This window comes from Bufo gargarizans, chromosome 3 (genome assembly GCF_014858855.1).
Source record: "Bufo gargarizans isolate SCDJY-AF-19 chromosome 3, ASM1485885v1, whole genome shotgun sequence".
NCBI classification, from domain to species: Eukaryota; Metazoa; Chordata; class Amphibia; order Anura; family Bufonidae; genus Bufo; species Bufo gargarizans.
The window spans coordinates 470,524,949-470,540,460 of NC_058082.1; positions in this window are offsets into that span (position 1 = coordinate 470,524,949).

The window sequence follows — 15,512 nt, forward strand, 5'->3', positions numbered from 1 at the left end:
AAGTCTCATATTCCACTAACTTGTGACAAAAAATAAAAACTTCCATGAACTTACTATGCCCATCACGAAATACCTTGGGGTGTCTTCTTTGTGGGGGTTTTCTACTATCTGGGCATTGTAGAACCTCAGGAAACATGACAGGTGCTCAGAAATTCAGAGCTGCTTCAAAAAGTGGAAATTCACATTTTTGTACCATAGTTTGTAAACGCTATAAACAAACCATTTTTTTTTTTTTTTACCCAAACATTTTTTTTTATCAAAGACATGTAGAACAATAAATTTAGCGAAAAATTTATATATGGATGTCGGTTTTTTTTGCAAAATTTTACAACTGAAAAATGTCCTTTTTTTGCAAAAATTTCGTTAAATTTCGATTAATAACAAAAAAAGTAAAAATGTCAGCAGCAATGAAATACCACCAAATGAAAGCTCTATTAGTGAGAAGAAAAGGAGGTAAAATTCATTTGGGTGGTAAGTTGCATGGCCAAGCAATAAACAGTGAAAGTAGTGTAGTACAGAAGTGTAAAAAGTGGCCTGGTCATTAAGGGTGTTTCAGCTAGGGGGGCTGAAGTGGTTAAAGACAAAGGCACAATTAAACGTCCTTCCCCATCTACAATGACACTGCACATTGGTATTGACAATTTACAATGGTAATACAATGCATGGAATTAAACTGGTATATTAATGTAGCTATTATAGTACAACACATTCAATAATAATGCACAGTATTCTTGATTAAATACAATGCTCTAACTGGTTAACTGGTACAGTATATAAATGCTGTTATTGCAGTACAGCCTGTTCAGTAATAATTCAGGAATTTTTACACCATGCAATTTGTTAACAGTTAACTGGTATATAAATGCTGTTATTGCTGTATGGTACTAATAATGCATGGTATGGTTTGTAGAAAAAAAGGTTAATAGCTCAGCGTTTACTGCAGAATGTATGCTATTGGGGTGCTGGCAATAAGCCCATGAACTGTATAAACTTTTACAAAAACAAAAGCTGGCAGAAAAATTGGAATCTCACAACTGAGTGAGTGACCAATCTCTCACTTGCTCTCTATTCTAACTTTTCCCTGATGAAACTCTAAAATCATCCCAATTATATCTCCAGTTCTCTCCCTATAGTGTCTCTATAGTATCCCTAGTAACTGGCTTGTGTCTGCAATTGCTTTTTGTCAGACACAGCCACCACACATCCTATCACATCCACAGTTGAATACTGCCCTCTGATTTGCTAATCAGGCTTTCTGTCAGCCTCTAAGACAATCAAGGCAAGCCCCCAGGGTCATGTGATCTTCCATCCTATATTTTTCCCCCACCAATTTCCACAGTAAAATGTGCTGGGGGCCGTTTTTTGTGCAATTCATACAAATATCCAAAACCTCTGAATCGTTTGGTGGATGATTTTTTGTGAAACTCATAAGGAATCTGATTCTTTTGAAATCGATTCACTCATCTCTACCCTGTAGCCCTTATCTCTGAACTCCTAACAGTTCATAAACGCTACTTTAGCTAAATTATAATCAAAGAGAAAGCCTGATACTCTACAAATATACAAAGACATATCTGTACAGAGAAAATGGCTGAACATGTTATAAAAGACCCATAATTAAAAAAAAATGACCCTGAATATATACTGTCCTCTTTATACTGCAAAATCATACAAATTCTGCAATAATTTCTTTCCCCCAAAATCTCTCCATGATCAGTCAATGGACTCTGGTCGACCAATCAAATATATAGTGACAGATATGCTTTAAGGGTGTTTAAACTCTTCTCTCAGTCACAGAAAACTTCAATAGGCATGCCATGATTGCAGGGGCATAGCTAAAGGCTCAGGTCAGGTCCCCATTAGATTTTCATGTCAGACGCCCCATATAAGACCTCAGATCAGACCCCCTTTATATTTCTGTCAGACCACCATTTCAGACCTCCTTTAGACCTCCATGTCAGACTTTGGCATCAGAACTTAGGTCAGGACTCCATGGCAGAGCCCTCCTCCCCATATCAGACCCCCATTTGACCTCCATGTCAGACCCCCCCAAGTTTCAGACCTTAGATCAGACATTAAAATAAAAAAATTCACTTACCTTTCCTGCTCCATCGCTTCTCTCCAGGTCCAGTGCTCTCTCTTGTATTCTTCGCTCCTGATTGTCTCGGGGCCTGCACTGCAGTGTCATTTGACTGCCTGCAGCATTAGGTCACAGTGCGCGCACTACATCCTGGCACTGTACACAGTCAGGACAGTGCACATGTCCAGGAGGAGACCAAAGAGGAGGGGTGATTACAGTGCTTGCAGTGCTTCACTCCCACACCTCCTGCAGACTAGTGAGCACTTCCCTAATGGTAGCGCTCACTAGTATTACATAGTAACATAGTAACATAGTACATAAGGCCGAAAAAATACATTTGTCCATCCAGTTCGGCCTGTTATCCTGCAAGTTGATCCAGAGAAAGGCAAAAAAAAACTGTGAGGTAGAAGCCAATTTTCCCCACTTTAGGGGAATAAAAAATTCCTACCCGACTCCAATCAGGCAATCAGAATAACTCCCTGGATCAACGACCCCTCTCTAGTAGCTATAGCCTGTAATATTATTAAGCTCCAGAAATACATCCAGGCCCCTCTTGAATTCCTTTATTGTACTCACCATCACCACCTCCTCAGGCAGAGAGCTCCATAGTCTCACTGCTCTTACCGTAAAGAATCCTCTTCTATGTTTGTGTACAAACCTTCTTTCCTTCACTGCGTCTTATAAAGCTAAAAATAAGTAATTGGCGGGGCCCCCCTGGCTTAGAAGCCCAGTCACAACTGGGACTGCTGCAACCCCTATAGCTACATAACTGCATGATTACTCTGTGCAATTTGTCCACAAATAAACTGTATTAATAGCCTCACAGATTTTCTAATCTACAGCTCCAAGTGAAAGTTTTTATAAATAGGGATGAGCGAACTTGTGGTTTCAAGTTCGTCGTACAAGGTTCTGGTTATCTAAGAATTCCATTATGGATTCGGTTACCACGGACCATAACTTATGTTCCGTGGTAGCGGAATCCATAATGGAATTCATAGATAACCTGAACCTTGTATGCCAAACTTGAAAACACAAATTCGCTCAATACAAATTATAAATAATTGGCCACAATGTGAGCTTTTCTCATTGCAGTGATCTAAATTACAAATTGCACCATGGACATAAAACTATTCTGCCATTTTTGCTGAACATTTAAGAAAAAATATATATGTTTCTTCCTTTATTTTTTACCAGGATCTGAAAAAAGCATTCATCACAGAGCAATTACAATGAGATCTGTTATAAGTGTTCACCTGAAATGTAAATCTGACATCCAAACAGCAGAAAGTGATTGATGCTGTTCTTGAGAGATGCCTAGACATGAGCGGCTCTTGAATGAGCAGGATATTCTGAGAAGGAGATGCTTACAGCTGATCAGCAAAGACAAGGCTACAAATTAAATTGACAGGACTGATAGATCACAGCAAAGGAGAGGAATTGTAATTAGGTTTGTTAACCAGGGAATATTAGGGTGTTTCCTATATTATGTTTTAATGCAGTTTTAAAGCCCAAACTGAGAGAGAATAAAAAGAAAATAGAGATAGAATCTTTTCTATATACCTCCCCTTCCTTTCCGAATCACTCCTAAAACTGGCTTCAAAAACTACATTTAAAAAATGCATAAAATAATACATGTGAAAGTGCCCACTTCTGTGGTTAAATATCTAATATGGAATAGACCAGAAATAATAAACATACAGAATACATAGACATCCTTGAAAACCACTGTAAGGTTGCCCGCACATGTTCAGATTTTGATCAGATTTTTTTTCAGGTTTCTGATACAGTATTGACCCTAAAACCAGTAATGGATAAAAAAAAAGAATAGGGTAGAATCTGTATTTTATACTGTGTGTCTCTCTCTTATAGTACAATTCTGGTTTTATCTTTAAAATTGCATCAAAAAGCCTTAAGAAAACCTGAACACGTATTAGCACTCTTAAAGGGGTTTTACGGGTTCAAGATATTAATGACCTTTTTTATAGTCATTGGGGTTGAGTGAAAGGAGCTTCGGATCCTACATCCAAAGTCAATTTGTGCAAAAATATGCCGTATGGAGATTTGTCTCCACACAACACTCATATACAGGTCCTTCTAAAAAAATTAGCATATTGTGATAAAGTTCATTATTTTCTGTTATGTACTGATAAACATTAGACTTTCATATATTTTAGATTCATTACACACCAACTGAAGTCGTTCAAGCCTTTTATTGTTTTAATATTGATGATTTTGGCATACAGCTCATGAAAACCCAAAATTCCTATCTAAAAAAATTAGCATATTTCATCCGACCAATAAAAGAAAAGTGTTTTTAATACAAAAAAAGTCAACCTTCAAATAATTATGTTCAGTTATGCACTCAATACTTGGTCGGGAATCCTTTTGCAGAAATGACTGCTTCAATGCGGCGTGGCATGGAGGCAATCAGCCTGTGGCACTGCTGAGGTGTTATGGAGGCCCAGGATGCTTCGATAGCGGCCTTAAGCTCATCCAGAGTGTTGGGTCTTGCGTCTCTCAACTTTCTCTTCCCAATATCCCACAGATTCTCTATGGGGTTCAGGTCAGGAGAGTTGGCAGGCCAATTGAGCACAGTAATACCATGGTCAGTAAACCATTTACCAGTGGTTTTGGCACTGTGAGCAGGTGCCAGGTCGTGCTGAAAAATGAAATCTTCATCTCCATAAAGCTTTTCAGCAGATGGAAGCATGAAGTGCTCCAAAATCTCCTGATAGCTAGCTGCATTGACCCTGCCCTTGATAAAACACAGTGGACCAACACCAGCAGCTGACATGGCACCCCAGACCATCACTGACTGTGGGTACTTGACACTGGACTTCAGGCATTTTGGCATTTCCCTCTCCCCAGTCTTCCTCCAGACTCTGGCACCTTGATTTCCGAACGACATGCAAAATTTGCTTTCATCCGAAAAAAGTACTTTGGACCACTGAGCAACAGTCCAGTGCTGCTTCTCTGTAGCCTAGGTCAGGCGATTCTGCCACTGTTTCTGGTTCAAAAGTGGCTTGACCTGGGGAATGCGGCACCTGTAGCCCATTTCCTGCACACGCCTGTACACGGTGGCTCTGGATGTTTCTACTCCAGACTCAGTCCACTGCTTCCGCAGGTCCCCCAAGGTCTGGAATCGGTCCTTCTCCACAATCTTCCTCAGGGTCCGGTCACCTCTTCTCGTTGTGCAGCTTTTTCTGCCACACTTTTTCCTTCCCACAGACTTCCCACTGAGGTGCCTTGATACAGCACTCTGGGAACAGCCTATTCGTTCAGAAATTTCTTTCTGTGTCTTACCCTCTTGCTTGAGGGTGTCAATGATGGCCTTCTGGACAGAAGTGAGACAGAGATGTAGGGAAAAAAGAAGAGGGGATTAGTCGCAGGCTCTTTGGTGTCTATAGAGTCTGGGATATCCAGGCAGGGCGCCAAAGGGAACGGACCGTTAGGTGGTGATATGATATATCCCGGGTCCAAAAGTGTATATTTGGGGTGAATACTTATTTCTTTCTGTATGTTATTTTTTGTATTTTTTATAAATATTTATTTTTCATATATTTTTTTGTTTGATTCGGTTGTTGGGGAAGTGTAAGGCTGCCACAGGTGCAATGTCCAGATAGAATTAATCTAAAATGGACCTGGTACAAGAAGGACAACACAAAATGAAAAAAATGACCTGTATAAGGCGCCAAATCCATTAGAGGTAGTCAGTTGCTGATTTTAGAATAGAAAAAAAAAAAAAAAAAAAAAAAAAAAGGGGGGGGGGGGGGGTTGAGTGTTGAAAACAGGCGGTTATCAAAACTCGCTATAAAAAATCCCAGATGCTTGAGTACCTCAGCAGGGTTATTAGAATGGTATAATTGAGAAAGGTATATTAAAAAGGTTTATTAAAAATGTCCCCATTGGATCCGAAGAAATTTTTCAAAAAAGATACTCTCTTTGAAAAAAGTCTTTTATAAAATGCAATATTCAAATGGAAATTTTAAACTAAAAAACTATCAAGTAAAAAAATATATCAAGTAAAAAAATATATCAAGTAAAAAAACTCACTTCACCCAGGAGGGGCAGGGTGGGATAAAGCACATAACACCCACTCTGCTTCCTCCTGCGCCTGGGTCGCCTATAAGATCGTCTGGAAATAAACGGCAGTCACAGCTGGAACGTCTGGTAAATTTTGGCCAAATGAAAAGGATCAGAAGAAACTGCTCAAATGACCAAATAATGAGGGAACAATTAAACATTATCAAAAACAGATTCAAAGAAAAAGGTTATCCGAAGGGACTAATCAATGCTACCGCAAAAAAGGTTTGCACCCTAAACCAAAAAGTTACCCTCCAACCCGCTCGACCGAAAACTACAACCAATGGAAAATATCAATACAACCTAATCACACGGTTTAATGCCAAACACAAAAATATCAGACAAATTCTAAATAAACATTGGGGTATCCTTCTTAAAGACCCAATCCTAAAAGACTCCCTACCTAGGCAACCCTCCCTCACATTCAGAAGAGCAAAAACCCTAAAGAATCTAATTGCCCCGTCCTGTCCCAAATTAGAGACGCAAAAAGTGATCCAACCACTAGGGATCGCCCAAAGTATAAGTAGAATAGGGATACGGAAATGCCAAACCAAAAAGTGCCTATGCTGCTCTATGATCACCCATGGGATCAAAGAATTACCTCTCAGTACACCAAAAGAAGGCCTTAACGGAATATGGAACATCAAACAAGACCTACATTGTGGTACAAAACATGTGATATACCTACTAACCTGCCCTTGCAAGTTACAATATGTCGGCAGAACCACACAATCAGTCAGAGAAAGAATGAACGAGCATCGCTCAAACATCAGACGAGGTGTCCTAACCCACAGCGTATCCCGCCACTACTCAGAGAAACACAACAAGGACCCGTCAACCCTCAAAGTTTCACCCATAGAACACATAACCACTTCTTATCAACAACTCTGCCAGAAAGAAATGCACTGGATCTATCGCCTTAACACATTAACACCTTTTGGATTAAACGAATCAATCGAATATTCAAACTACTAACCACAACCATATGACGTTAAAAACTGACCGTAACCTGAGACCGTGTGGACGAGGATCATTTATGTAATACATTTATGTGTACGCGTGTGTATATATATGTATATATGTATTTGTACATCTGTCCGTAGGTATATAGTTTTTTTTTTATTTTTTTTTTTTTTTTTTTTTTATTATGTAGATATATATATAACTTTTTTGCATATATATAGATCGAGGATTTTATTTTTATTTATATTTCATTTACAATTAGATTTTTCTATATATTCACGTTCCATTTACGCTTTTAGAGACAACGCACAGTCTGACGAATATTTAATATTTATTTATTCGTTTTAAATAGTTCTCACCCTCTTTTTAAATTTTTCTACTCAAATATGACATTACCATTTCTATTTATTTTCATTTCCATTTGGATTTTATCCTCCTTTTTTATTTCATTTTTTATTTCATTTTTTAATTCTTCGTATCCTTCATCTCATCTATCGATTATATATCTCCATTAGTCTTTCCATTTTTTACTGTTTGTAATCCATGCGCAATTTCTGTACAAACTTTTGTGAAACACCTCGGGTTTAAGGACAGAGTTGAACACAGACCTGCATGTAATTTCTATGTATATAACTTCCACTAGTATAATTTACATTTTCCTACTTGCTCTCTACCCTGGAGCAACTCATCAGTGCCAATTCATCCCCTCCCCCCTCCCAACCTTTCTCCCCTCCCCCCTCCGGGCCCTTACATGCAGTATCAAAAACCACCAAAAAAACACCTTTCTGTCACCACCATATATGCCCCCTATCAGCCCTCTAGACACAATTAGAATAATAACAAAACCTACTAAAACAGTGTTTTTTTGCATCATTACACATGCCCCTTATTACCCCTTCAGACCAGCCTTCCACATCATCCCTTGAAAGTGTACCATTCTACTTTCGTCTTGCATTTGCTACGATGCGTTCCACAGTGGAACGCATACCGGAACTCACTTCTCAGCCGCACCAAGCGCTCTCTATTGTTCGCGATGCGTTCCACTGTGGAACGCAAACCGGAACTAACTTCTCCACCGCTCCAAGCGCTCTCAGCTGGAGCTCATCTGCAAACCACGTCACTTTCTCCTGAAGCGCCTGCCTCCTCACCACCCAGGTCCCGGTCATCACACCAGAACCACTTCTAACTCAGCCGGCCGATGTGCGCTCCACTCTGGAACGCATACCGGAAGTAACATCACTTCCTTTCCCCGCTGTTGCTGCCCTGCAAACAGGTTTTTGGCGCTCTTTTTGAATATAAATACATGAGAACCATTGCATTTTACTTATGCTCCTGATGAAGGGGATCCTTGGTGACCCCGAAACGCGTTGAGCCTACCTTTACCTTTACCCTACCCTGTGCTAAATAAAGAGGAAATTTACCAGACGTTCCAGCTGTGACTGCCGTTTATTTCCAGACGATCTTATAGGCGACCCAGGCGCAGGAGGAAGCAGAGTGGGTGTTATGTGCTTTATCCCACCCTGCCCCTCCTGGGTGAAGTGAGTTTTTTTACTTGATATATTTTTTTACTTGATATATTTTTTTACTTGATAGTTTTTTAGGGGGGTTATCCTACTTAAAACTTAACTTTTAGTTAATTATTAGTTAAAAATAAGTCCCACAAAAAATAATGGTGAGTATCTTTTGGATAGCTGCATAGGTCAGATGATGTGGACTTAGGTAAAATAAGACACAAAGCAAAAATAGGCAATCTCTTATGCTCAAAATTGGACCAATATAGTCCCACTCACGGTTTGATGATTAATTTTCTATATGGAGATGAACCACAGCAAAAAAGGTGTAGTAGGAGGGTCCACAGGCATCTTAGTAGAGAGGAGTTGCGATGAAACGATTTTTCAATTTGCAGGATGAGAGAAAAAAGACAGGAACCGGGGAGATACAAATCCCTACCAGACTATTATGATTCTGCCTAAAAGCGGAGAAATCTCCCGCCTAAATGCGGAAGAATCACCTCCAGAGGAGGCGACCCCACTTATCGGTGGCTTTCCCTGTTGTCCTGTCCCTATAAAGGTAGCTCCCAGTGTCTGTACAGCCAAAAAAAAAAAAAAAAAAATGAAGAGATTTGAAATTCCCAACGCGTTTCCTCCAATACAAATGTGACCGGATTCATCAGGGGAAAAAATAGATGTTATATTAGGTATATGTGGCACAATAGCCCTCAGCACAATGGCTCTCTAGCGATAAATCCAACTGAATAATGCAGTCCAGAGATCTCTCTGCAACTGCACCTCTATATATATGCTGAAATAAATTACCTTGATAAACATTAAATGAGTTAAGTGCCCCAAGGTGTGAGTAGAGATCAGCGTGCGCTCCACCGTCGGTCAGGTGAAACCGGAAGTGCGTCATGTCACATGCGCCGACTACTGCTATTGGCCGGCGGTGGAACGCAGGCCGGGAATGAACCGCATGAAGACCGGAAGTATATGATGTACACCGGAAGTGACGTATGCGGAGCGCTGAAGCGCATAATAATATGCGCTCCAGGGTGAATAACAAGCGAATACATGCAGAAAATATAAAATAACAGATAAAGATGAATGAAAGGCTGTTTTAAATATAGAAATATATAGCCAATGAAGATTTTAAATAGAATATCATCAAATGAAGCATATATAGATTAATTATGAAGAGAGTTGGATAGTTAGAGTGTGGGAATACTAAATGGAAACAGGGAAGGACGTTATATTGTCTCGACTAATAAAGTCCTAACAACTGATAGAGGTTCCATTAGAATGTAGATATTACAAAGTAGACCTATTGCGGTCTGATACCTTCATTCGTATAGTCCGAAGAATAATGAACGATAATTTTAATCAATGCAAAGAGGTATATCAAGTTATCGAAAAAAAAAAATATATATGTATATATATATATGTTGTCTTATATTTAATATCAATTAGACCATGACCGTAAAAATATTTTGATGAAAGCATGGCAGAATTAATGATATATAAGACTAGATATTGTGAGGCAACGCCAATTCAGACATACTCAGATGAAGCAACTAAATGAGAGAATTTCATTGAGTCCGGAGGGGCTCACAGTCTTTAAACGGTAGGTCCATTCAGACTCTTTTTGTAAAATTCTCTTGTCGAGGTCACCTCCTCTAGGAGATGGACGAATGACCTCAACAACGCAAAATTTCAGACATTGGGACTGCATTATTCAGTTGGATTTATCGCTAGAGAGCCATTGTGCTGAGGGCTATTGTGCCACATATACCTAATATAACATCTATTTTTTCCCCTGATGAATCCGGTCACATTTGTATTGGAGGAAACGCGTTGGGAATTTCAAATCTCTTCTTTTTTTTTTGGCTGTACAGACACTGGGAGCTACCTTTATAGGGACAGGACAACAGGGAAAGCCACCGATAAGTGGGGTCGCCTCCTCTGGAGGTGATTCTTCCGCATTTAGGCGGGAGATTTCTCCGCTTTTAGGCAGAATCATAATAGTCTGGTAGGGATTTGTATCTCCCCGGTTCCTGTCTTTTTTCTCTCATCCTGCAAATTGAAAAATCGTTTCATCGCAACTCCTCTCTACTAAGATGCCTGTGGACCCTCCTACTACACCTTTTTTGCTGTGGTTCATCTCCATATAGAAAATTAATCATCAAACCGTGAGTGGGACTATATTGGTCCAATTTTGAGCATAAGAGATTGCCTATTTTTGCTTTGTGTCTTATTGTACCTAAGTCCACATCATCTGACCTATGCAGCTATCCAAAAGATACTCACCATTATTTTTTGTGGGACTTATTTTTAACTAATAATTAACTAAAAGTTAAGTTTTAAGTAGGATAATTACTCAGTGACACCCAGTTTATACTCCTACATTGTATATCTATTTTTCTACTGTGAATTCTTTGTTTAGAATGGCTAGTTTCTTGTCTGGTCCGATTAACACTGATCAATGGCTGGCTGAGGCTTCTCAAGTTTTTTCTGATCAAAATATTGACTGTTTAGATACACCAGGTAACCTAAAATCCGTGTTTAAAGAACTATACGTGTGTTACAGGGATAATATCAAATCCTGGTGGGAGACTCAGTCTCTAGAAAATTATATCAAATCTGAAATTGTCCCCAAAGGACTACGTATCTTCATTTCCCCTGCCATTCGATCCCAAACACCAGAGCTACTATTAAAGTGGGAAAAAACTCTGACAGAAAGTTCTCTCAACCTCATGCGTTTATTACTGACAGAGGAACGAGGCACCTTGGAAAGAACTTCTGCCAGACTTAACACTGCCATTGAGCAGACTCTTAAATTCAAGGAGGATCCTGATTTCTCTAGAAGAGAGAACAACCTACAGATCTCCGTTGAGAGATATCATACCTCTATCAAAGAGAGGAAACATAACCAATATAAAAAAGACCTCCTTGAATTTAAAGAGAAACGGGCATATAATAATTTAGGTGAGAAGTCCAAATCAGTAACAAAGGAAATCTCTTCTTCAGAAATAGATACCTCGGACACAGATAGATCAGCTGATTATAGCTCCCGAGGTAAGCCCAGATATAGAGGATCAAAGGGACCCAGAGGTCGCAGGGGAAAATATCAAAAATGGGGAACCAATACCAGAAACGACCCACATACTACATACTCAGAAGCATCATGTCCATCTGGTTCTGGCTTGCCTTCCAATTTTTTAGGGTCGGGGGGGTTTCCGTACGACCTCAGGGACCGACCCCGATCAGCCAAATAGATATATCCCAGAGAGGACAAATTATTAACCTTACTGACTACACCTTTTCAGATACTGAAATGAACATACTTACTAGGGGTACTTCTTTTGTCCCAACTACCAGATACAATTCTTTTTCTTGGGTGAAGGACTTATACTTGTTCTGTCGTAAACTTAAATGGCACAAATTTTTCAGACATAGTGATTTGGAGGAGAGTGTAAAATTAGGGATTCCATTGAATGAACTTCCTCTGGTTAGAAATTTGGCCGACCTTTTGTCTGAAGGGGAAAGAAAAATAGGTGAAGGTCCCTTTACTAACCTTAAACCAAAAAGTACCAAACTCCCTCCCCCAACAGAAAGTAGCTCTATTGATCTATTTTTGACAATAGTAACTAAAGAGCTTGAACAATTGGACAAAAAACAGCCCAACAATGGTACTAATCTGGATAAAAAGGAAATAGAGGCCATGATGCAAATTCAATCTAACCATGATATCATTTTGAAACCATCCGATAAAGGTGGCAATTTGGTGGCTATGAACCACCAAGAATATAAACGAATGTGTAATACCATTCTAAATGATAAAAACTACTATCAGATTCTTGGGACTGATCCCACGGATGACTTCTCTAGGGAACTTGAAACTATTCTAATAGAAGCCCTAGAGAATAAAGTAATATCCAATGATGAAGTAAAATTCATACTTGCACCATACCCCCAAATTGCCACCTTTTACACTATTCCGAAAGTCCACAAAGGACTAAGCCCACTAAAGGGACGCCCCATTGTTGCAGGCATTAATTCTCTCACACAAAATGCGGGTATCTACATTGATAAGATCTTGAGAAATTATGTCACAGCCCTTCCCTCTTATATTAGGGATACGTCCGATCTATTAAGTAAGATAGACGGTATACATCTTGAAGATGATATTCTTATAGCCTCTATAGACGTAGAGGCTTTGTACAGTAATATCCCACATGATAAGGGACTGTATGCCATAAATCATTTTCTCAGGAGCCGTGGTACACAATATCATGCGCACAGTAATTTTGTTCTAAAATTAATGGATTTTATCCTTAGACATAATTATTTCCTTTTTGATACCCGTTTCTTCCACCAGCTCAGGGGCACGGCAATGGGGAGCGCTTGTGCCCCCACCTATGCCAACTTGTTCCTGGGCTGGTGGGAGGATACTGTAGTCTTTGCGGATGAATGTCCTTGGACGTCGAGAATAGTCTTCTGGGGCCGCTATATCGATGATATACTGATATTCTGGAGCGGCCCCAGACGACTATTCTCAGACTTTCTGGCCGATCTGAATAAGAACGATATAGGTATGCACTTTACGAGTGAGATGTATGACCAAGGTCTGGCCTTTCTGGATTTATTCATCATCTTACAGAATGGGACTATCACCACAAGGACTTACAGAAAACCTACAGCAACGAATAGCTTGCTTAGGTGGGAAAGCTATCACCCCCAAAATTTAAAGTGTGGTATCCCAAAGGGGCAATATTTGCGAGTCCGCAGAAATTGCACTACCCAGAGTGATTTCTTCAGCCAAGCTAAAGACCTCAAAACCAGGTTTAACCAAAGAGGGTACCCTGATTACCCCCTAAAAAGGGCATTCAGGTCTGCCTTGAGTAAAGACAGAACGGAACTTTTGTCACCTAACCCTAAGAAAACAGATATGGATCCCATTTTCCGCATCATTGGGACATATGACACCTGCAGTAGAGAAGTTAGAAATATCTTCCAAAAATATTGGGATATGCTCCTGCTGGACCCAGATATCCATGATATACTTCCACCAAAACCAGCCATAACATATAGGAGAGGTAGATCTTTAGGTGACCGTTTCATTCATAGTCATTACACAGCGCCTAAACAAATAGGCACTTGGCTAGATAGAAAACCCCTGGGTATGTTCCGTTGTGGATCATGTATAGCTTGCCCATATATTTATCAAACCAAAAATTTTACAAGCTACACCACTAATAAATCCTATAACATCCGGGACTTTGCAAACTGCAAAACAACTGGGGTAGTCTATCTTTGTATCTGTGCATGTAAACTTCAGTATGTCGGTAAGACAAAACGTGAACTCAGACGAAGAATTGGAGACCACCTTGGGGACATAAGGCACAAAAGGGACACTACTATCTCTAGACATGTGCATGATCTCCATGATGGAAACCCAAAATGTCTGAAATTTTGCGTTGTTGAGGTCATTCGTCCATCTCCTAGAGGAGGTGACCTCGACAAGAGAATTTTACAAAAAGAGTCTGAATGGACCTACCGTTTAAAGACTGTGAGCCCCTCCGGACTCAATGAAATTCTCTCATTTAGTTGCTTCATCTGAGTATGTCTGAATTGGCGTTGCCTCACAATATCTAGTCTTATATATCATTAATTCTGCCATGCTTTCATCAAAATATTTTTACGGTCATGGTCTAATTGATATTAAATATAAGACAACATATATATATATACATATATATATTTTTTTCGATAACTTGATATACCTCTTTGCATTGATTAAAATTATCGTTCATTATTCTTCGGACTATACGAATGAAGGTATCAGACCGCAATAGGTCTACTTTGTAATATCTACATTCTAATGGAACCTCTATCAGTTGTTAGGACTTTATTAGTCGAGACAATATAACGTCCTTCCCTGTTTCCATTTAGTATTCCCACACTCTAACTATCCAACTCTCTTCATAATTAATCTATATATGCTTCATTTGATGATATTCTATTTAAAATCTTCATTGGCTATATATTTCTATATTTAAAACAGCCTTTCATTCATCTTTATCTGTTATTTTATATTTTCTGCATGTATTGGCTTGTTATTCACCCTGGAGCGCATATTATTATGCGCTTCAGCGCTCCGCATACGTCACTTCCGGTGTACATCATATACTTCCGGTCTTCATGCGGTTCATTCCCGGCCTGCGTTCCACCGCCGGCCAATAGCAGTAGTCGGCGCATGTGACATGACGCACTTCCGGTTTCACCTGACCGACGGTGGAGCGCACGCTGATCTCTACTCACACCTTGGGGCACTTAACTCATTTAATGTTTATCAAGGTAATTTATTTCAGCATATATATAGAGGTGCAGTTGCAGAGAGATCTCTGGACTGCATTATTCAGTTGGATTTATCGCTAGAGAGCCATTGTGCTGAGGGCTATTGTGCCACATATACCTAATATAACATCTATTTTTTCCCCTGATGAATCCGGTCACATTTGTATTGGAGGAAACGCGTTGGGAATTTCAAATCTCTTCATTTTTTTTTTTGGCTGTACAGACACTGGGAGCTACCTTTATAGGGACAGGACAACAGGGAAAGCCACCGATAAGTGGGGTCGCCTCCTCTGGAGGTGATTCTTCCGCATTTAGGCGGGAGATTTCTCCGCTTTTAGGCAGAATCATAATAGTCTGGTAGGGATTTGTATCTCCCCGGTTCCTGTCTTTTTTCTCTCATCCTGCAATTTGAAAAATCGTTTCATCGCAACTCCTCTCTACTAAGATGCCTGTGGACCCTCCTACTACACCTTTTTTGCTGTGGTTCATCTCCATATAGAAAATTAATCATCAAACCGTGAGTGGGACTATATTGG